The following is a 23,197-nucleotide window of genomic DNA, read 5'->3' on the forward strand; positions in this document are numbered from 1 at the left end:
TGGACCACTTCTTCTTTATCCATTCACCTGTTGTTGGGCATTTTCATTGCTTCACTGTCTTGGCTATTGTGAATAAGGCTGCACTGCAGCTTTTGCGGCCTGAGTCTTCTCGATTCTTGTCTTCTCAGGTGAGAGGTCCAATGGTGCGCCTGCTGGCTTGAATGGTACCTCCATTTTTACTTTTAAACACAGCTCCTTTCTGTTATCATTATTGGCTGTTACCCCTTTACGGCTCACCAGCAGGTAGAGGGTACACAGTTCTCTAAAACCCCTTCAGCATGTATTGTTTGTAGACTTTTTGCTGATGGTCAGTCGACTGGTGTAAGTTGAAACTTTTTATAGAATAGATTGCATGGGTCTAACACTCCCTGAGGTTGAGCTTTTATCCATTTTCCTTTTTTTTAAAACACCGTGAGTAAAACTTAACTCTTCATACTCTCTTCTTGAAACATTTGCCTGTTTTGAATTTTTTTGTCCATTCCCTCCTTCAGCACATTTTTTTTAGGGCAGGTGTCCTTTACAGCCCTGAGTCCTTGTGTATGTTAAGTGAGCATTAGCTGTGAGTTTAAAGCTGCTCTTGCAGGAAACGGCCACAAGGTGGCAGCATTTCTCCTTTTCCAAATTTCGTAACTAGGGAAACAGAGGCTTAATGGAAGTGGTGTTCTAGGTTGTAAATTAGAATGGAATGTGTCAGGAAAAAGCCCTTTAAGTTTATGTCTGATTACTTCTTGTTCGTATTTGTAATTTACTTTTTATTCTTTATCCCAGCACATTTGATTACAATGGTTTGTTTTTTCTAGGTGTGCAAGATGTGCTTCTTTCACACATATACATGTATCTATTATTCCACGCATCCTTTTCCCATGTAGGTCATGACACAATGTTGAGTAGTCTTCTCCTGGTCTTCCGTACGTCTTTGTTGATTATATATTTCACATGGTTTGTATATCTCTGTTAACCCCAATATGGTAATGTATCCAATCCTCATCCCTTTCTATTTGGTGAACCATAAGATTTTTTTAATGAATTTCTGATTGCCTTCCTCTGTGGAAATATCTTCACTGGTATTAATTTTTAAGTAACTCCTAAAAGTGATATGATAGGATATGTGTCTTTTGCTTTCTCACTTACTGCAGGTGGCGTGCTTACGTCTAGACTCATGTATGGGCTGCAAATGGCATTGTTTCATTTTTTTCACTAGCGAATATTCCATCTGTACATGGAGGAGTTCTTCTTTGTCCACCCATCTGTTGGTGGACTTTTTGGTTACTTCCATATCTTGGCTATTGTAATACTGTGCCATGCAGATTTGCCTGCCTGTGTCTTTCCAATTCTCTCTTCTTAGATTATAGGTCGAGGAGTGAGCCTGCTGGATCATATGGTAGCTCAATGTTTACCTTTTTAAGGCACCTCCATTCTGCTCTCATTTGTGGCCCTTTCCAACTTACGTCCCCCTTGAAGTTGAGGGTACACATTTCTCCACAACACCTTCAGCATTTTTGTCTGTAGATTTCTTGTTGATGGTTATTCTGACAATTGTGAGCTGATACCTTTTTGTGGTTGAATTCGCACGTGCCTCATAATCCGTTGAAATTGAGCTTTAAGGCATGTCCTTTTTATTTTTCAAGCTGTGATTACCCCTTAGTTCTTCAAATTGTTCTCTTAAAGTATGCGTCACATTTTGAAATGTTTTGGCCATTACCTCCCTCAAGACATTTTGAGGGCAGGTTTCATTTACAATCCTGCAGTACTTGTTCCTATGAAATGACCATGAGCACAGGCTTTAAAGCTGCTTTTGCAGGTAACTGCCAGAGGGTGGCAGCCTTTCTATGTTCCCCACCCTGGTACCTAGGGAAAAGCCCTTGCGGCCTGTGGTGTTTCTCGGTTATAAATTAGAGTGGAGTGTGCCCGGACAAACCCACACAAGCTGATGTCTCCTGAATTTTGTTGGTTTTTTAAATGTAATTTTTATTTTTTATTAGAGTAATTTCCCACTGGGTACGTGGAGCACTTCTACTTTGTGCATTCCTCGGTTGATGGACATTTTCATTGCTTCCAGGTGTTGGCTATGGTAAATGTTGTTGGAGTGCTGGATTGACAGCCTGTGACTTTTTAATTCTCATTTTCTCAGGTGATAGGCCCAGCAGTGGGTGTGATTGATTGACTGGTAGCACCGTGTTTCCCTTTTCAAAGCACCTTCTTTGTGTTTTCTTTAGTGCCTCTTACCGCGTCCCCCTTAGAATCGAGGGTACGCATTCCTCCACAATCGATTTAGCATTTATTGTTTGCAGCATTTATGCTAATGGCCCTACTGGCTGCTGTGAGCTGATAGGGTTTTGTAATTTGGGTTTGCATGTCTTTGAAAATTCGTAAAACTCACCATTTTTCTCCACCGTTTTCTTTTCTGTTAAAAAAAGGAAACAATTGGGAGTACAATATAACTCTTGAAATTCTCTTCTTGGAAGGTTGCCGTCTTTTGAATTTTTTGGTCGATTTTCCACCCCAGAGTTTTTTTAGAGAGCAGGTGTCATTTCCCGAACTGCAAGTTTGGTAAATATTTAGTGACCTTTAGCAATGGGTTTAAAGCTGCTGTTGTGGGAAGTGGCCTCAAGAAGGCAGCATTTCTCCATTCCCAAATCTGGGTAGTGGGGCAGCAGAGCCTTTCTGGCAGTCGTGTTCCTAGGTTGTAAATTAAATTGGAATGTGCATGGAGAAACCCCCATACTTTTATGTCTCTTTATTTCTTCTTGGATTTAAAATTTTTTTTTAATTGGGGTAAAGCTTAGAATATTGTTTGTCCTAGGTGTACACAATCTGGTTCATTTGTACATTATATATTTCTATTCAAGTACAGATCCTCTTCCCATGTAAAATGTTACAGAGGGATCCACAGACCTCCCTTGCTACATGGTCGGTCTTTTTGAGATATGTATATAATATGTGTTTGTATAGATATAGCAACACTAATCTTAATTTATCCATTCTCCCCACCTTTCCTTTTAGATGAGCATAGTTTGTTTTCTAAGTCTGTGAGTGTCTTTCTCTGTGGAAATATATTCATTTGTGTCAGTTATTAGATAACGCCTATAAGTGATATCATAGAATACAGGTCTTTGGTTTCCGAGTTACCTCATGTTTCGTGATTATCTCCAGACTCATTTGTGGTGCCTCAAAGAGCAATGGTTCATTGTTTTCCATGGCTAATATCCCATTGTGTACATGGACCACTTCTTCTTTATCCATTCACCTGTTCTTGGACATTTTGATTGCTTCACTGTCTTGGCTATTGTGAATAAGGCTGCACTGCAGCTTTTGCGGCCTGTGTCTTCTCGATTCTTGTCTTCTCAGGTGAAAGGTCCAATGGTGCGCCTGCCGGATTGAATGGTACCTCCATTTTTACTTTTAAACACAGCTCCTTTCTGTTCTCATTATTGGCTGTTACCCCTTTCCGTCTCACCAGCAGGTAGAGGGTACACAGTTCTCTAAAACCCCTTCAGGATTTATTGTTTGTTGACTTTTTGCTGATGATCAGTCGACTGGTGTAAGTTGAAACTTTTTGTAGATTAGATTGCATGCGTCTAACACTCCCTGAGGTTGAGCTTTTATCCATTTTCCTTTTTTTTAAAAAGAGTGTGAGTAAAACATAACTCTTCATAATCTCTTCTTGAAACATTTGCCTGTTTTGAATTTTTTTGTCCATTCCCACCTTCAGCACATTTTTTTAGGGCAGGTGTCCTTTAGAGCCCTGAGTCCTTGTGAATGTTAAGTGAGCATTAGCTGTGAGTTTAAAGCTGCTCTTGCAGGAGACAGCCACAAGGTGGCAGCGTTTCTCCTTTACCAAATTTGGTTACTACGGAAACAGAGGCTTAAAGGAAGTGGTGTTCTAGGTTGTATATTAGAATGGAATGTGCCAGGAAAAAGCCCTTTAAGTTTATGTCTGATTACTTCTTGTTCATATTTGTAATTTACTTTTATTTTTTATCCCAGCAAATTTGATTACAATGGTTTGATTGCTCTAGGTGTGCAAGATGTGGTTCTTTCACACATATACATGTATCTATTCTTCCTCGAATCCTTTTCCCATGTCGGGTTATGACACAATGTTGAGTAGTCTTCTCCTGGTCTTCCGTACGTCTTTGGTGGTTATATATTTCACATGGTTTGTATATCTCTGTTAACCCCAATATGATAATGTATCCAATCCTCATCCCTTTCTATATGGTGAACCATAAGTTTTTTTCATGAATCTGTGATTGCCTTTCTCTGTGGAAATATCTACATTGGCATCAATTTTTAAGTAACTCCTAAAAGTGAATTGATAGCATATGTGTCTCTTGCTTTCTCACTTACTACAGGTGGCGTGATTACATCTAGACTCATCCATGGTGCTGCAAATGGCATTGTTTCATTTTTTTCACTAGCGAATATTCCATCTGTACATGGAGGAGTTCTTCTTTGTCCACCCATCTGTTGGTAGACTTTTTGGTTACTTCCATATGCTGGCTATTGTAATACTGTGCCATGCAGATTTGCCTGCCTGTGTCTTTCCAATTCTCTCTTCTTAGATTATAGGTCGAGGAGTGGGCCTGCTGGATCATATGGTAGCTCAATGTTTACCTTTATAAGGCACCTCCATTCTGCTGTCATTCGTAGCCCTCTCCAACTTACGTCCCACTTGAATTTGAGGGTATGCATTTCTCCACAACACCTTCAGCATTTATTGTTTGTAGTTTCCTTGCTGATGGTTATTCTGACAAGTGTGAGCTGATACCTCTTTGTGGTTGAATTTGCATGTGCCTCATAATCCGGTGAAATTGAGCTTTAAGGCATGTCCTTTTTATTTTTCAAGCTGTGATTACTCCTTAGTTCTTCAAAGTGATCTCTTAAAATATGTGTCACATTTTGAAATGTTTTGGCCATTACCTCCCTCAAGACATTTTGAGGGCAGGTTTCATTTACAATCCGGCAGTACTTGTTCCTATGAAATGACCATGATCACAGGCTTTAAAGCTGCTTTTGCAGGTAACTGCCAGAGGGTGGCAGCCTTTCTATGTTCCCCACCCTTGTACCTAGGGAAAAGCCCTTGTGGCCTGTGGTGTTTCTCGGTTATAAATTACAGTGGAGTGTGCCCGGACAAACCCACACAAGCTGATGTCTCCTGAATTTTGTTGGTTTTTTAAATGTAATTTTTATTTTTTATTAGAGTAATTTCCCACTGGGTACGTGGAGCACTTCTACTTTGTGCATTCCTCGGTTGATGGACATTTTCATTGCTTCCAGGTGTTGGCTATGGTAAATGTTGTTGGAGTGCTGGATTGCCAGCCTGTGACTTTTTGATTCTCATTTTCACAGGTGATAGGCCCAGCAGTGGGTGTGATTGACTGACTGGTAGCACCGTGTTTTCCTTTTCAAAGCACCTTCTTTGTGTTTTCATTACTGGCACTTACCACGTCCCCCTTAGAATCGAGGGTACGCATTTCTCCACAATCGCTTCAGCATTTATTGTTTGCCGCATTTATGCTAATGGCCGTACTGGCTGCTGTGAGCTGATAGGTTTTTGTAATTTGGGTTTGCATGTCTTTGAAAATTCATAAAACTCATCATTTTTCTCCACCGTTTACTTTTCTGTTAAAAAAAAGGAAACAGTTGGGAGTACAATATATCTCTTGAAATTGTCTTCTTGGAAGGTTGCCCTATTTTGAAATTTTTGGTCGATTTTCCACCCCAGAATTTTTTTAGAGAGCAGGTGTCATTTCCCGAACTGCAAGTTTGGTAAATATTTAGTGACCTTTAGCAATGGGTTTAAAGCTGCTGTTGTGGGAAGTGGCCTCAAGAAGGCAGCATTTCTCCATTCCCAAATCTGGGTAGTGGGGCAGCAGAGCCTTTCTGGCAGTCGTGTTCCTAGGTTGTAAATTAAATTGGAATGTGCATGGAGAAACCCCCATACTTTTATGTCTCTTTATTTCTTCTTGGATTTAAAATTTTTTTTTAATTGGGGTAAAGCTTAGAATATTGTTTGTCCTAGGTGTACACAATCTGGTTCATTTGTACATTATATATTTCTATTCAAGTACAGATCCTCTTCCCATGTAAAATGTTACAGAGGGATCCACAGACCTCCCTTGCTACATGGTCGGTCTTTTTGAGATATGTATATAATATGTGTTTGTATAGATATAGCAACACTAATCTTAATTTATCCATTCTCCCCACCTTTCCTTTTAGATGAGCATAGTTTGTTTTCTAAGTCTGTGAGTGTCTTTCTCTGTGGAAATATATTCATTTGTGTCAGTTATTAGATAACGCCTATAAGTGATATCATAGAATACAGGTCTTTGGTTTCCGAGTTACCTCATGTTTCGTGATTATCTCCAGACTCATTTGTGGTGCCTCAAAGAGCAATGGTTCATTGTTTTCCATGGCTAATATCCCATTGTGTACATGGACCACTTCTTCTTTATCCATTCACCTGTTCTTGGACATTTTGATTGCTTCACTGTCTTGGCTATTGTGAATAAGGCTGCACTGCAGCTTTTGCGGCCTGTGTCTTCTCGATTCTTGTCTTCTCAGGTGAAAGGTCCAATGGTGCGCCTGCCGGATTGAATGGTACCTCCATTTTTACTTTTAAACACAGCTCCTTTCTGTTCTCATTATTGGCTGTTACCCCTTTCCGTCTCACCAGCAGGTAGAGGGTACACAGTTCTCTAAAACCCCTTCAGGATTTATTGTTTGTTGACTTTTTGCTGATGATCAGTCGACTGGTGTAAGTTGAAACTTTTTGTAGATTAGATTGCATGCGTCTAACACTCCCGGAGGTTGAGCTTTTATCCATTTTCCTTTTTTTTTAAAAAGAGTGTGAGTAAAACATAACTCTTCATAATCTCTTCTTGAAACATTTGCCTGTTTTGAATTTTTTTGTCCATTCCCACCTTCAGCACATTTTTTTAGGGCAGGTGTCCTTTAGAGCCCTGAGTCCTTGTGAATGTTAAGTGAGCATTAGCTGTGAGTTTAAAGCTGCTCTTGCAGGAGACAGCCACAAGGTGGCAGCGTTTCTCCTTTACCAAATTTGGTTACTACGGAAACAGAGCCTTAATGGAAGTGGTGTTCTAGGTTGTATATTAGAATGGAATGTGCCAGGAAAAAGCCCTTTAAGTTTATGTCTGATTACTTCTTGTTCATATTTGTAATTTACTTTTATTTTTTCTCCCAGCAAATTTGATTACAATGGTTTGATTGCTCTAGGTGTGCAAGATGTGGTTCTTTCACACATATACATGTATCTATTCTTCCTCGAATCCTTTTCCCATGTCGGGTTATGACACAATGTTGAGTAGTCTTCTCCTGGTCTTCCGTACGTCTTTGGTGGTTATATATTTCACATGGTTTGTATATCTCTGTTAACCCCAATATGATAATGTATCCAATCCTCATCCCTTTCTATATGGTGAACCATAAGTTTTTTTCATGAATCTGTGATTGCCTTTCCCTGTGGAAATATCTACATTGGCATCAATTTTTAAGTAACTCCTAAAAGTGATATGATAGCATATGTGTCTCTTGCTTTCTCACTTACTACAGGTGGCGTGATTACATCTAGACTCATCCATGGTGCTGCAAATGGCATTGTTTCATTTTTTTCACTAGCGAATATTCCATCTGTACATGGAGGAGTTCTTCTTTGTCCACCCATCTGTTGGTGGACTTTTTGGTTACTTCCATATCTTGGCTATTGTAATACTGTGCCATGCAGATTTGCCTGCCTGTGTCTTTCCAATTCTCTCTTCTTAGATTATAGGTCGAGGAGTGAGCCTGCTGGATCATATGGTAGCTCAATGTTTACCTTTTTAAGGCACCTCCATTCTGCTCTCATTTGTGGCCCTTTCCAACTTACGTCCCCCTTGAAGTTGAGGGTACACATTTCTCCACAACACCTTCAGCATTTTTGTCTGTAGATTTCTTGTTGATGGTTATTCTGACAATTGTGAGCTGATACCTTTTTGTCGTTGAATTCGCACGTGCCTCATAATCCGTTGAAATTGAGCTTTAAGGCATGTCCTTTTTATTTTTCAAGCTGTGATTACCCCTTAGTTCTTCAAATTGTTCTCTTAAAGTATGCGTCACATTTTGAAATGTTTTGGCCATTACCTCCCTCAAGACATTTTGAGGGCAGGTTTCATTTACAATCCTGCAGTACTTGTTCCTATGAAATGACCATGAGCACAGGCTTTAAAGCTGCTTTTGCAGGTAACTGCCAGAGGGTGGCAGCCTTTCTATGTTCCCCACCCTGGTACCTAGGGAAAAGCCCTTGCGGCCTGTGGTGTTTCTCGGTTATAAATTAGAGTGGAGTGTGCCCGGACAAACCCACACAAGCTGATGTCTCCTGAATTTTGTTGGTTTTTTAAATGTAATTTTTATTTTTTATTAGAGTAATTTCCCACTGGGTACGTGGAGCACTTCTACTTTGTGCATTCCTCGGTTGATGGACATTTTCATTGCTTCCAGGTGTTGGCTATGGTAAATGTTGTTGGAGTGCTGGATTGCCAGCCTGTGACTTTTTAATTCTCATTTTCTCAGGTGATAGGCCCAGCAGTGGGTGTGATTGATTGACTGGTAGCACCGTGTTTCCCTTTTCAAAGCACCTTCTTTGTGTTTTCTTTAGTGCCTCTTACCGCGTCCCCCTTAGAATCGAGGGTACGCATTCCTCCACAATCGATTTAGCATTTATTGTTTGCAGCATTTATGCTAATGGCCCTACTGGCTTCTGTGAGCTGATAGGGTTTTGTAATTTGGGTTTGCATGTCTTTGAAAATTCGTAAAACTCACCATTTTTCTCCACCGTTTTCTTTTCTGTTAAAAAAAGGAAACAATTGGGAGTACAATATAACTCTTGAAATTCTCTTCTTGGAAGGTTGCCGTCTTTTGAATTTTTTGGTCGATTTTCCACCCCAGAGTTTTTTTAGAGAGCAAGTGTCATTTCCCGAACTGCAAGTTTGGTAAATATTTAGTGACCTTTAGCAATGGGTTTAAAGCTGCTGTTGTGGGAAGTGGCCTCAAGAAGGCAGCATTTCTCCATTCCCAAATCTGGGTAGTGGGGCAGCAGAGCCTTTCTGGCAGTCGTGTTCCTAGGTTGTAAATTAAATTGGAATGTGCATGGAGAAACCCCCATACTTTTATGTCTCTTTATTTCTTCTTGGATTTAAAATTTTTTTTTAATTGGGGTAAAGCTTAGAATATTGTTTGTCCTAGGTGTACACAATCTGGTTCATTTGTACATTATATATTTCTATTCAAGTACAGATCCTCTTCCCATGTAAAATGTTACAGAGGGATCCACAGACCTCCCTTGCTACATGGTCGGTCTTTTTGAGATATGTATATAATATGTGTTTGTATAGATATAGCAACACTAATCTTAATTTATCCATTCTCCCCACCTTTCCTTTTAGATGAGCATAGTTTGTTTTCTAAGTCTGTGAGTGTCTTTCTCTGTGGAAATATATTCATTTGTGTCAGTTATTAGATAACGCCTATAAGTGATATCATAGAATACAGGTCTTTGGTTTCCGAGTTACCTCATGTTTCGTGATTATCTCCAGACTCATTTGTGGTGCCTCAAAGAGCAATGGTTCATTGTTTTCCATGGCTAATATCCCATTGTGTACATGGACCACTTCTTCTTTATCCATTCACCTGTTCTTGGACATTTTGATTGCTTCACTGTCTTGGCTATTGTGAATAAGGCTGCACTGCAGCTTTTGCGGCCTGTGTCTTCTCGATTCTTGTCTTCTCAGGTGAAAGGTCCAATGGTGCGCCTGCCGGATTGAATGGTACCTCCATTTTTACTTTTAAACACAGCTCCTTTCTGTTCTCATTATTGGCTGTTACCCCTTTCCGTCTCACCAGCAGGTAGAGGGTACACAGTTCTCTAAAACCCCTTCAGGATTTATTGTTTGTTGACTTTTTGCTGATGATCAGTCGACTGGTGTAAGTTGAAACTTTTTGTAGATTAGATTGCATGCGTCTAACACTCCCGGAGGTTGAGCTTTTATCCATTTTCCTTTTTTTTTAAAAAGAGTGTGAGTAAAACATAACTCTTCATAATCTCTTCTTGAAACATTTGCCTGTTTTGAATTTTTTTGTCCATTCCCACCTTCAGCACATTTTTTTAGGGCAGGTGTCCTTTAGAGCCCTGAGTCCTTGTGAATGTTAAGTGAGCATTAGCTGTGAGTTTAAAGCTGCTCTTGCAGGAGACAGCCACAAGGTGGCAGCGTTTCTCCTTTACCAAATTTGGTTACTACGGAAACAGAGCCTTAATGGAAGTGGTGTTCTAGGTTGTATATTAGAATGGAATGTGCCAGGAAAAAGCCCTTTAAGTTTATGTCTGATTACTTCTTGTTCATATTTGTAATTTACTTTTATTTTTTCTCCCAGCAAATTTGATTACAATGGTTTGATTGCTCTAGGTGTGCAAGATGTGGTTCTTTCACACATATACATGTATCTATTCTTCCTCGAATCCTTTTCCCATGTAGGGTTATGACACAATGTTGAGTAGTCTTCTCCTGGTCTTCCGTACGTCTTTGGTGGTTATATATTTCACATGGTTTGTATATCTCTGTTAACCTCAATATGATAATGTATCCAATCCTCATCCCTTTCTATATGGTGAACCATAAGTTTTTTTCATGAATCTGTGATTGCCTTTCTCTGTGGAAATATCTACATTGGCATCAATTTTTAAGTAACTCCTAAAAGTGAATTGAAAGCATATGTGTCTCTTGCTTTCTCACTTACTACAGGTGGCGTGATTACATCTAGACTCATCCATGGTGCTGCAAATGGCATTGTTTCATTTTTTTCACTAGCGAATATTCCATCTGTACATGGAGGAGTTCTTCTTTGTCCACCCATCTGTTGGTAGACTTTTTGGTTACTTCCATATGCTGGCTATTGTATTACTGTGCCATGCAGATTTGCCTGCCTGTGTCTTTCCAATTCTCTCTTCTTAGATTATAGGTCGAGGAGTGGGCCTGCTGGATCATATGGTAGCTCAATGTTTACCTTTTTAAGGCACCTCCATTCTGCTGTCATTCGTAGCGCTCTCCAACTTACGTCCCACTTGAATTTGAGGGTATGCATTTCTCCACAACACCTTCAGCATTTATTATTTGTAGTTTCCTTGCTGATGGTTATTCTGACAAGTGTGAGCTGATACCTCTTTGTGGTTGAATTTGCATGTGCCTCATAATCCGGTGAAATTGAGCTTTAAGGCATGTCCTTTTTATTTTTCAAGCTGTGATTACTCCTTAGTCCTTCAAAGTGATCTCTTAAAATATGTGTCACATTTTGAAATGTTTTGGCCATTACCTCCCTCAAGACATTTTGAGGGCAGGTTTCATTTACAATCCTGCAGTACTTGTTCCTATGAAATGACCATGAGCACAGGCTTTAAAGCTGCTTTTGCAGGTAACTGCCAGAGGGTGGCAGCCTTTCTATGTTCCCCACCCTGGTACCTAGGGAAAAGCCCTTGCGGCCTGTGGTGTTTCTCGGTTATAAATTAGAGTGGAGTGTGCCCGGACAAACCCACACAAGCTGATGTCTCCTGAATTTTGTTGGTTTTTTAAATGTAATTTTTATTTTTTATTAGAGTAATTTCCCACTGGGTACGTGGAGCACTTCTACTTTGTGCATTCCTCGGTTGATGGACATTTTCATTGCTTCCAGGTGTTGGCTATGGTAAATGTTGTTGGAGTGCTGGATTGCCAGCCTGTGACTTTTTAATTCTCATTTTCTCAGGTGATAGGCCCAGCAGTGGGTGTGATTGATTGACTGGTAGCACCGTGTTTCCCTTTTCAAAGCACCTTCTTTGCGTTTTCTTTAGTGCCTCTTACCACGTCACCCTTAGAATCGAGGGTACGCATTCCTCCACAATCGATTTAGCATTTATTGTTTGCAGCATTTATGCTAATGGCCCTACTGGCTGCTGTGAGCTGATAGGGTTTTGTAATTTGGGTTTGCATGTCTTTGAAAATTCGTAAAACTCACCATTTTTCTCCACCGTTTTCTTTTCTGTTAAAAAAAGGAAACAATTGGGAGTACAATATAACTCTTGAAATTCTCTTCTTGGAAGGTTGCCGTCTTTTGAATTTTTTGGTCGATTTTCCACCCCAGAGTTTTTTTAGAGAGTAGGTGTCATTTCCCGAACTGCAACATTGGTGAATATTTAGTAACATTTAGCAATGGGTTTAAAGCTGCTGTTGTGGGAAGTGGCCTCAAGCAGGCAGCATTTCTCCATTCCCAAGTCTGGGTAGTAGGGCAGCAGAGCCTTTCTGGAAGTCGTGTTGCTAGGTTGTAAATTACATTGTAATGTGCATGGAGAAAGCCCCATAAGTTTATGTGTCATTATTTGTTCTTGTATTTTAAAAGTGTTTTAATTGGGGTAAAGCTTAGAATATTGTTTGTCCTAGGTGTACACAATCTGGTTCATTTGTACATTATATATGTCTATTCAAGTACAGATCCTCTTCCCATGTAAAATGTTACTGAGGGTTCCGCAGACCTCACTTGCTATATGGTCGGTCTTTTTGAGATATGTTTATAATATGTGTTTGTATACATATAGTAACACTAATCTTAATTTATCCCTTCCCCCCACCTTTCCTTTTAGATGAGCACAGTTTGTTTTCTAAGTCTGTGAGTGTCTTTCTCTGTGGAAATATGTTCATTTGTGTCAGTTATTAGATAACGCCTATAAGTGATATCATAGAATATAGGTCTTTTGCTCTCCGACTTACCTCATGTTTCGTGATTATCTCCAGACTCATTTGTGGTGCCTCAGAGAGCAATGGTTCATTGTTTTCCATGGCTAATATTCCATTGTGTACATGGACCACTTCTTCTTTATCCATTCACGTGTTGTTGGGCATTTTCATTGGTTCACTGTCTTGGCTATTGTGAATAAGGCTGCACTGCAGCTTTTGCGGCCTGAGTCTTCTCGATTCTTGTCTTCTCAGGTGAGAGGTCCAATGGTGCGCCTGCTGGCTTGAATGGTACCTCCATTTTTACTTTTAAACACAGTTCCTTTCTGTTATCATTATTGGCTGTTACCCCTTTACGGCTCACCAGCAGGTAGAGGGTACACAGTTCTCTAAAACCCCTTCAGCATGTATTGTTTGTAGACTTTTTGCTGATGGTCAGTCGACTGGTGTAAGTTGAAACTTTTTATAGAATAGATTGCATGGGTCTAACACTCCCTGAGGTTGAGCTTTTATCCATTTTCCTTTTTTTTAAAACACCGTGAGTAAAACTTAACTCTTCATACTCTCTTCTTGAAACATTTGCCTGTTTTGAATTTTTTTGTCCATTCCCTCCTTCAGCACATTTTTTTTAGGGCAGGTGTCCTTTACAGCCCTGAGTCCTTGTGTATGTTAAGTGAGCATTAGCTGTGAGTTTAAAGCTGCTCTTGCAGGAAACGGCCACAAGGTGGCAGCATTTCTCCTTTTCCAAATTTCGTAACTAGGGAAACAGAGGCTTAATGGAAGTGGTGTTCTAGGTTGTAAATTAGAATGGAATGTGTCAGGAAAAAGCCCTTTAAGTTTATGTCTGATTACTTCTTGTTCGTATTTGTAATTTACTTTTTATTCTTTATCCCAGCACATTTGATTACAATGGTTTGTTTTTTCTAGGTGTGCAAGATGTGCTTCTTTCACACATATACATGTATCTATTCTTCCACGCATCCTTTTCCCATGTAGGTTATGCCACAATGTTGAGTAGTCTTCTCCTGGTCTTCCGTACGTCTTTGTTGATTATATATTTCACATGGTTTGTATATCTCTGTTAACCCCAATATGGTAATGTATCCAATCCTCATCCCTTTCTATTTGGTGAACCATAAGATTTTTTTAATGAATCTCTGATTGCCTTCCTCTGTGGAAATATCTTCACTGGTATTAATTTTTCAGTAACTCCTAAAAGTTATATGATAGGATATGTGTCTTTTGCTTTCTCACTTACTACAGGTGGCGTGCTTACGTCTAGACTCATGTATGGGCTGCAAATGGCATTGTTTCATTTTTTTCACTAGCGAATATTCCATCTGTACATGGAGGAGTTCTTCTTTGTCCACCCATCTGTTGGTGGACTTTTTGGTTACTTCCATATCTTGGCTATTGTAATACTGTGCCATGCAGATTTGCCTGCCTGTGTCTTTCCAATTCTCTCTTCTTAGATTATAGGTCGAGGAGTGAGCCTGCTGGATCATATGGTAGCTCAATGTTTACCTTTTTAAGGCACCTCCATTCTGCTCTCATTTGTGGCCCTTTCCAACTTACGTCCCCCTTGAAGTTGAGGGTAAGCATTTCTCCACAACACCTTCAGCATTTTTGTCTGTAGATTTCTTGTTAATGGTTATTCTGACAATTGTGAGCTGATACCTTTTTGTGGTTGAATTCGCACGTGCCTCATAATCCGTTGAAATTGAGCTTTAAGGCATGTCCTTTTTATTTTTCAAGCTGTGATTACCCCTTAGTTCTTCAAATTGTTCTCTTAAAGTATGCGTCACATTTTGAAATGTTTTGGCCATTACCTCCCTCAAGACATTTTGAGGGCAGGTTTCATTTACAGTTCTGCAGTACTTGTTCCTATGAAATGACCATTAGCACAGGCTTTAATGCTGCTTTTGCAGATAACTGCCAGAGGGTGGCAGCCTTTCTATGTTCCCCACCCTGGTAACTAGGGAGAAGCCCTTGCGGCCTGTGGTGTTTCTCGGTTATAAATTAGAGTGGAGTGTGCCCGGACAAACCCACACAAGCTGATGTCTCTTTACTTTTGTTGGAGTTTTAAATTTAATTTTTATTTTTTATTGGAGTAATTTTCCACCGTGTACGTGGACCACTTCTACTTTGTGCATTCCTCGGTTGATGGACATTTTCATTGCTTCCAAGCGTTGGCTATGGTAAATATTGTTGGAGTGCAGGATTGCCAGCCTGTGACTGTTTGATTCTCATTTTCACAGGTGATAGGCCCAGCAGTGGGTGTGATTGACTGACTGGTAGCACCGTGTTTTCCTTTTCAAAGCACCTTCTTTGTGTTTTCATTACTGGCACTTACCACGTCCCCCTTAGAATCGAGGGTACGCATTTCTCCACAATCGCTTCAGCATTTATTGTTTGCCGCATTTATGCTAATGGCCATACTGGCTGCTGTGAGCTGATAGGTTTTTGTAATTTGGGTTTGCATGTCTTTGAAAATTCATAAAACTCATCATTTTTCTCCACCGTTTACTTTTCTGTTAAAAAAAAGGAAACAGTTGGGAGTACAATATATCTCTTGAAATTGTCTTCTTGGAAGGTTGCCCTATTTTGAAATTTTTGGTCGATTTTCCACCCCAGAATTTTTTTAGAGAACAGGTGTCATTTCCCGAACTGCAAGTTTGGTGAATATTTAGTGACCTTTAGCAATGGGTTTAAAGCTGCTGTTGTGGGAAGTGGCCTCAAGAAGGCAGCATTTCTCCATTCCCAAATCTGGGTAGTGGGGCAGCAGAGCCTTTCTGGCAGTCGTGTTCCTAGGTTGTAAATTAAATTGGAATGTGCATGGAGAAACCCCCATACTTTTATGTCTCTTTATTTCTTCTTGGATTTAAAATTTTTTTTTAATTGGGGTAAAGCTTAGAATATTGTTTGTCCTAGGTGTACACAATCTGGTTCATTTGTACATTATATATTTCTATTCAAGTACAGATCCTCTTCCCATGTAAAATGTTACAGAGGGATCCACAGACCTCCCTTGCTACATGGTCGGTCTTTTTGAGATATGTATATAATATGTGTTTGTATAGATATAGCAACACTAATCTTAATTTATCCATTCTCCCCACCTTTCCTTTTAGATGAGCATAGTTTGTTTTCTAAGTCTGTGAGTGTCTTTCTCTGTAGAAATATATTCATTTGTGTCAGTTGTTAGATAACGCCTATAAGTGATATCATAGAATACAGGTCTTTGGTTTCCGAGTTACCTCATGTTTCGTGATTATCTCCAGACTCATTTGTGGTGCCTCAAAGAGCAATGGTTCATTGTTTTCCATGGCTAATATCCCATTGTGTACATGGACCACTTCTTCTTTATCCATTCACCTGTTCTTGGACATTTTGATTGCTTCACTGTCTTGGCTATTGTGAATAAGGCTGCACTGCAGCTTTTGCGGCCTGTGTCTTCTCGATTCTTGTCTTCTCAGGTGAAAGGTCCAATGGTGCGCCTGCCGGATTGAATGGTACCTCCATTTTTACTTTTAAACACAGCTCCTTTCTGTTCTCATTATTGGCTGTTACCCCTTTCCGTCTCACCAGCAGGTAGAGGGTACACAGTTCTCTAAAACCCCTTCAGGATTTATTGTTTGTTGACTTTTTGCTGATGATCAGTCGACTGGTGTAAGTTGAAACTTTTTGTAGATTAGATTGCATGCGTCTAACACTCCCTGAGGTTGAGCTTTTATCCATTTTCCTTTTTTTTAAAAAGAGTGTGAGTAAAACATAACTCTTCATAATCTCTTCTTGAAACATTTGCCTGTTTTGAATTTTTTGGTCCATTCCCACCTTCAGCACATTTTTTTAGGGCAGGTGTCCTTTAGAGCCCTGAGTCCTTGTGAATGTTAAGTGAGCATTAGCTGTGAGTTTAAAGCTGCTCTTGCAGGAGACAGCCACAAGGTGGCAGCGTTTCTCCTTTACCAAATTTGGTTACTACGGAAACAGAGCCTTAATGGAAGTGGTGTTCTAGGTTGTATATTAGAATGGAATGTGCCAGGAAAAAGCCCTTTAAGTTTATGTCTGATTACTTCTTGTTCATATTTGTAATTTACTTTTATTTTTTATCCCAGCAAATTTGATTACAATGGTTTGATTGCTCTAGGTGTGCAAGATGTGGTTCTTTCACACATATACATGTATCTATTCTTCCTCGAATCCTTTTCCCATGTCCGGTTATGACACAATGTTGAGTAGTCTTCTCCTGGTCTTCCGTACGTCTTTGGTGGTTATATATTTCACATGGTTTGTATATCTCTGTTAACCTCAATATGATAATGTATCCAATCCTCATCCCTTTCTATATGGTGAACCATAAGTTTTTTTCATGAATCTGTGATTGCCTTTCTCTGTGGAAATATCTACATTGGCATCAATTTTTAAGTAACTCCTAAAAGTGAATTGAAAGCATATGTGTCTCTTGCTTTCTCACTTACTACAGGTGGCGTGATTACATCTAGACTCATCCATGGTGCTGCAAATGGCATTGTTTCATTTTTTTCACTAGCGAATATTCCATCTGTACATGGAGGAGTTCTTCTTTGTCCACCCATCTGTTGGTAGACTTTTTGGTTACTTCCATATGCTGGCTATTGTATTACTGTGCCATGCAGATTTGCCTGCCTGTGTCTTTCCAATTCTCTCTTCTTAGATTATAGGTCGAGGAGTGGGCCTGCTGGATCATATGGTAGCTCAATGTTTACCTTTTTAAGGCACCTCCATTCTGCTGTCATTCGTAGCCCTCTCCAACTTACGTCCCACTTGAATTTGAGGGTATGCATTTCTCCACAACACCTTCAGCATTTATTATTTGTAGTTTCCTTGCTGATGGTTATTCTGACAAGTGTGAGCTGATACCTCTTTGTGGTTGAATTTGCATGTGCCTCATAATCCGGTGAAATTGAGCTTTAAGGCATGTCCTTTTTATTTTTCAAGCTGTGATTACTCCTTAGTTCTTCAAAGTGATCTCTTAAAATATGTGTCACATTTTGAAATGTTTTGGCCATTACCTCCCTCAAGACATTTTGAGGGCAGGTTTCATTTACAATCCTGCAGTACTTGTTCCTATGAAATGACCATGAGCACAGGCTTTAAAGCTGCTTTTGCAGGTAACTGCCAGAGGGTGGCAGCCTTTCTATGTTCCCCACCCTGGTACCTAGGGAAAAGCCCTTGCGGCCTGTGGTGTTTCTCGGTTATAAATTAGAGTGGAGTGTGCCCGGACAAACCCACACAAGCTGATGTCTCCTGAATTTTGTTGGTTTTTTAAATGTAATTTTTATTTTTTATTAGAGTAATTTCCCACTGGGTACGTGGAGCACTTCTACTTTGTGCATTCCTCGGTTGATGGACATTTTCATTGCTTCCAGGTGTTGGCTATGGTAAATGTTGTTGGAGTGCTGGATTGCCAGCCTGTGACTTTTTAATTCTCATTTTCTCAGGTGATAGGCCCAGCAGTGGGTGTGATTGATTGACTGGTAGAACCGTGTTTCCCTTTTCAAAGCACCTTCTTTGTGTTTTCTTTAGTGCCTCTTACCGCGTCCCCCTTAGAATCGAGGGTACGCATTCCTCCACAATCGATTTAGCATTTATTGTTTGCAGCATTTATGCTAATGGCCCTACTGGCTGCTGTGAGCTGATAGGGTTTTGTAATTTGGGTTTGCATGTCTTTGAAAATTCGTAAAACTCACCGTTTTTCTCCACCGTTTTCTTTTCTGTTAAAAAAAGGAAACAATTGGGAGTACAATATAACTCTTGAAATTCTCTTCTTGGAAGGTTGCCATCTTTTGAATTTTTTGCTCGATTTTCCACCCCAGAGTTTTTTTAGAGAGTAGGTGTCATTTCCCGAACTGCAACATTGGTGAATATTTAGTGACATTTAGCAATGGGTTTAAAGCTGCTGTTGTGGGAAGTGGCCTCAAGCAGGCAGCATTTCTCCATTCCCAAGTCTGGGTAGTAGGGCAGCAGAGCCTTTCTGGAAGTCGTGTTGCTAGGTTGTAAATTACATTGTAATGTGCATGGAGAAAGCCCCATAAGTTTATGTGTCATTATTTGTTCTTGTATTTTAAAAGTGTTTTAATTGGGGTAAAGCTTAGAATATTGTTTGTCCTAGGTGTACACAATCTGGTTCATTTGTACATTATATATGTCTATTCAAGTACAGATCCTCTTCCCATGTAAAATGTTACTGAGGGTTCCGCAGACCTCACTTGCTATATGGTCGGTCTTTTTGAGATATGTTTATAATATGTGTTTGTATACATATAGTAACACTAATCTTAATTTATCCCTTCCCCCCACCTTTCCTTTTAGATGAGCACAGTTTGTTTTCTAAGTCTGTGAGTGTCTTTCTCTGTGGAAATATGTTCATTTGTGTCAGTTATTAGATAACGCCTATAAGTGATATCATAGAATATAGGTCTTTTGCTCTCCGACTTACCTCATGTTTCGTGATTATCTCCAGACTCATTTGTGGTGCCTCAGAGAGCAATGGTTCATTGTTTTCCATGGCTAATATTCCATTGTGTACATGGACCACTTCTTCTTTATCCATTCACCTGTTGTTGGGCATTTTCATTGCTTCACTGTCTTGGCTATTGTGAATAAGGCTGCACTGCAGCTTTTGCGGCCTGAGTCTTCTCGATTCTTGTCTTCTCAGGTGAGAGGTCCAATGGTGCGCCTGCTGGCTTGAATGGTACCTCCATTTTTACTTTTAAACACAGCTCCTTTCTGTTATCATTATTGGCTGTTACCCCTTTACGGCTCACCAGCAGGTAGAGGGTACACAGTTCTCTAAAACCCCTTCAGCATGTATTGTTTGTAGACTTTTTGCTGATGGTCAGTCGACTGGTGTAAGTTGAAACTTTTTATAGAATAGATTGCATGGGTCTAACACTCCCTGAGGTTGAGCTTTTATCCATTTTCCTTTTTTTAAAACACCGTGAGTAAAACTTAACTCTTCATGCTCTCTTCTTGAAACATTTGCCTGTTTTGAATTTTTTTGTCCATTCCCTCCTTCAGCACATTTTTTTTAGGGCAGGTGTCCTTTACAGCCCTGAGTCCTTGTGTATGTTAAGTGAGCATTAGCTGTGAGTTTAAAGCTGCTCTTGCAGGAAACGGCCACAAGGTGGCAGCATTTCTCCTTTTCCAAATTTCGTAACTAGGGAAACAGAGGCTTAATGGAAGTGGTGTTCTAGGTTGTAAATTAGAATGGAATGTGTCAGGAAAAAGCCCTTTAAGTTTATGTCTGATTACTTCTTGTTCGTATTTGTAATTTACTTTTTATTCTTTATCCCAGCACATTTGATTACAATGGTTTGTTTTTTCTAGGTGTGCAAGATGTGCTTCTTTCACACATATACATGTATCTATTCTTCCACGCATCCTTTTCCCATGTAGGTCATGACACAATGTTGAGTAGTCTTCACCTGGTCTTCCGTACGTCTTTGTTGATTATATATTTCACATGGTTTGTATATCTCTGTTAACCCCAATATGGTAATATATCCAATCCTCATCCCTTTCTATTTGGTGAACCATAAGATTTTTTTAATGAATCTCTGATTGCCTTCCTCTGTGGAAATATCTTCACTGGTATTAATTTTTAAGTAACTCCTAAAAGTGATATGATAGGATATGTGTCTTTTGCTTTCTCACTTACTACAGGTGGCGTGCTTACGTCTAGACTCATGTATGGGCTGCAAATGGCATTGTTTCATTTTTTTCACTAGCGAATATTCCATCTGTACATGGAGGAGTTCTTCTTTGTCCACCCATCTGTTGGTGGACTTTTTGGTTACTTCCATATCTTGGCTATTGTAATACTGTGCCATGCAGATTTGCCTGCCTGTGTCTTTCCAATTCTCTCTTCTTAGATTATAGGTCGAGGAGTGAGCCTGCTGGATCATATGGTAGCTCAATGTTTACCTTTTTAAGGCACCTCCATTCTGCTCTCATTTGTGGCCCTTTCCAACTTACGTCCCCCTTGAAGTTGAGGGTACGCATTTCTCCACAACACCTTCAGCATTTTTGTCTGTAGATTTCTTGTTGATGGTTATTCTGACAATTGTGAGCTGATACCTTTTTGTGGTTGAATTCGCACGTGCCTCATAATCCGTTGAAATTGAGCTTTAAGGCATGTCCTTTTTATTTTTCAAGCTGTGATTACCCCTTAGTTCTTCAAATTGTTCTCTTAAAGTATGCGTCACATTTTGAAATGTTTTGGCCATTACCTCCCTCAAGACATTTTGAGGGCAGGTTTCATTTACAGTTCTGCAGTACTTGTTCCTATGAAATGACCATTAGCACAGGCTTTAATGCTGCTTTTGCAGATAACTGCCAGAGGGTGGCAGCCTTTCTATGTTCCCCACCCTGGTAACTAGGGAGAAGCCCTTGCGGCCTGTGGTGTTTCTCGGTTATAAATTAGAGTGGAGTGTGCCCGGACAAACCCACACAAGCTGATGTCTCTTTACTTTTGTTGGAGTTTTAAATTTAATTTTTATTTTTTATTGGAGTAATTTTCCACCGTGTACGTGGACCACATCTACTTTGTGCATTCCTCGGTTGATGGACATTTTCATTGCTTCCAAGCGTTGGCTATGGTAAATATTGTTGGAGTGCAGGATTGCCAGCCTGTGACTGTTTGATTCTCATTTTCACAGGTGATAGGCCCAGCAGTGGGTGTGATTGACTGACTGGTAGCACCGTGTTTTCCTTTTCAAAGCACCTTCTTTGTGTTTTCATTACTGGCACTTACCACGTCCCCCTTAGAATCGAGGGTACGCATTTCTCCACAATCGCTTCAGCATTTATTGTTTGCCGCATTTATGCTAATGGCCATACTGGCTGCTGTGAGCTGATAGGTTTTTGTAATTTGGGTTTGCATGTCTTTGAAAATTCATAAAACTCATCATTTTTCTCCACCGTTTACTTTTCTGTTAAAAAAAAGGAAACAGTTGGGAGTACAATATATCTCTTGAAATTGTCTTCTTGGAAGGTTGCCCTATTTTGAAATTTTTGGTCGATTTTCCACCCCAGAATTTTTTTAGAGAACAGGTGTCATTTCCCGAACTGCAAGTTTGGTGAATATTTAGTGACCTTTAGCAATGGGTTTAAACTGCTGTTGTGGGAAGTGGCCTCAAGAACGCAGCATTTCTCCATTCCCAAATCTGGGTAGTGGGGCAGCAGAGCCTTTCTGGCAGTCGTGTTCCTAGGTTGTAAATTAAATTGGAATGTGCATGGAGAAACCCCCATACTTTTATGTCTCTTTATTTCTTCTTGGATTTAAAATTTTTTTTTAATTGGGGTAAAGCTTAGAATATTGTTTGTCCTAGGTGTACACAATCTGGTTCATTTGTACATTATATATTTCTATTCAAGTACAGATCCTCTTCCCATGTAAAATGTTACAGAGGGATCCACAGACCTCCCTTGCTACATGGTCGGTCTTTTTGAGATATGTATATAATATGTGTTTGTATAGATATAGCAACACTAATCTTAATTTATCCATTCTCCCCACCTTTCCTTTTAGATGAGCATAGTTTGTTTTCTAAGTCTGTGAGTGTCTTTCTCTGTAGAAATATATTCATTTGTGTCAGTTATTAGATAACGCCTATAAGTGATATCATAGAATACAGGTCTTTGGTTTCCGAGTTACCTCATGTTTCGTGATTATCTCCAGACTCATTTGTGGTGCCTCAAAGAGCAATGGTTCATTGTTTTCCATGGCTAATATCCCATTGTGTACATGGACCACTTCTTCTTTATCCATTCACCTGTTCTTGGACATTTTGATTGCTTCACTGTCTTGGCTATTGTGAATAAGGCTGCACTGCAGCTTTTGCGGCCTGTGTCTTCTCGATTCTTGTCTTCTCAGGTGAAAGGTCCAATGGTGCGCCTGCCGGATTGAATGGAACCTCCATTTTTACTTTTAAACACAGCTCCTTTCTGTTCTCATTATTGGCTGTTACCCCTTTCCGTCTCACCAGCAGGTAGAGGGTACACAGTTCTCTAAAACCCCTTCAGGATTTATTGTTTGTTGACTTTTTGCTGATGATCAGTCGACTGGTGTAAGTTGAAACTTTTTGTAGATTAGATTGCATGCGTCTAACACTCCCTGAGGTTGAGCTTTTATCCATTTTCCTTTTTTTTAAAAAGAGTGTGAGTAAAACATAACTCTTCATAATCTCTTCTTGAAACATTTGCCTGTTTTGAATTTTTTGGTCCATTCCCACCTTCAGCACATTTTTTTAGGGCAGGTGTCCTTTAGAGCCCTGAGTCCTTGTGAATGTTAAGTGAGCATTAGCTGTGAGTTTAAAGCTGCTCTTGCAGGAGACAGCCACAAGGTGGCAGCGTTTCTCCTTTACCAAATTTGGTTACTACGGAAACAGAGCCTTAAT

The sequence above is a fragment of the Eschrichtius robustus genome, chromosome 9 (genome assembly GCF_028021215.1).
Source record: "Eschrichtius robustus isolate mEscRob2 chromosome 9, mEscRob2.pri, whole genome shotgun sequence".
Taxonomy (NCBI): domain Eukaryota; kingdom Metazoa; phylum Chordata; class Mammalia; order Artiodactyla; family Eschrichtiidae; genus Eschrichtius; species Eschrichtius robustus.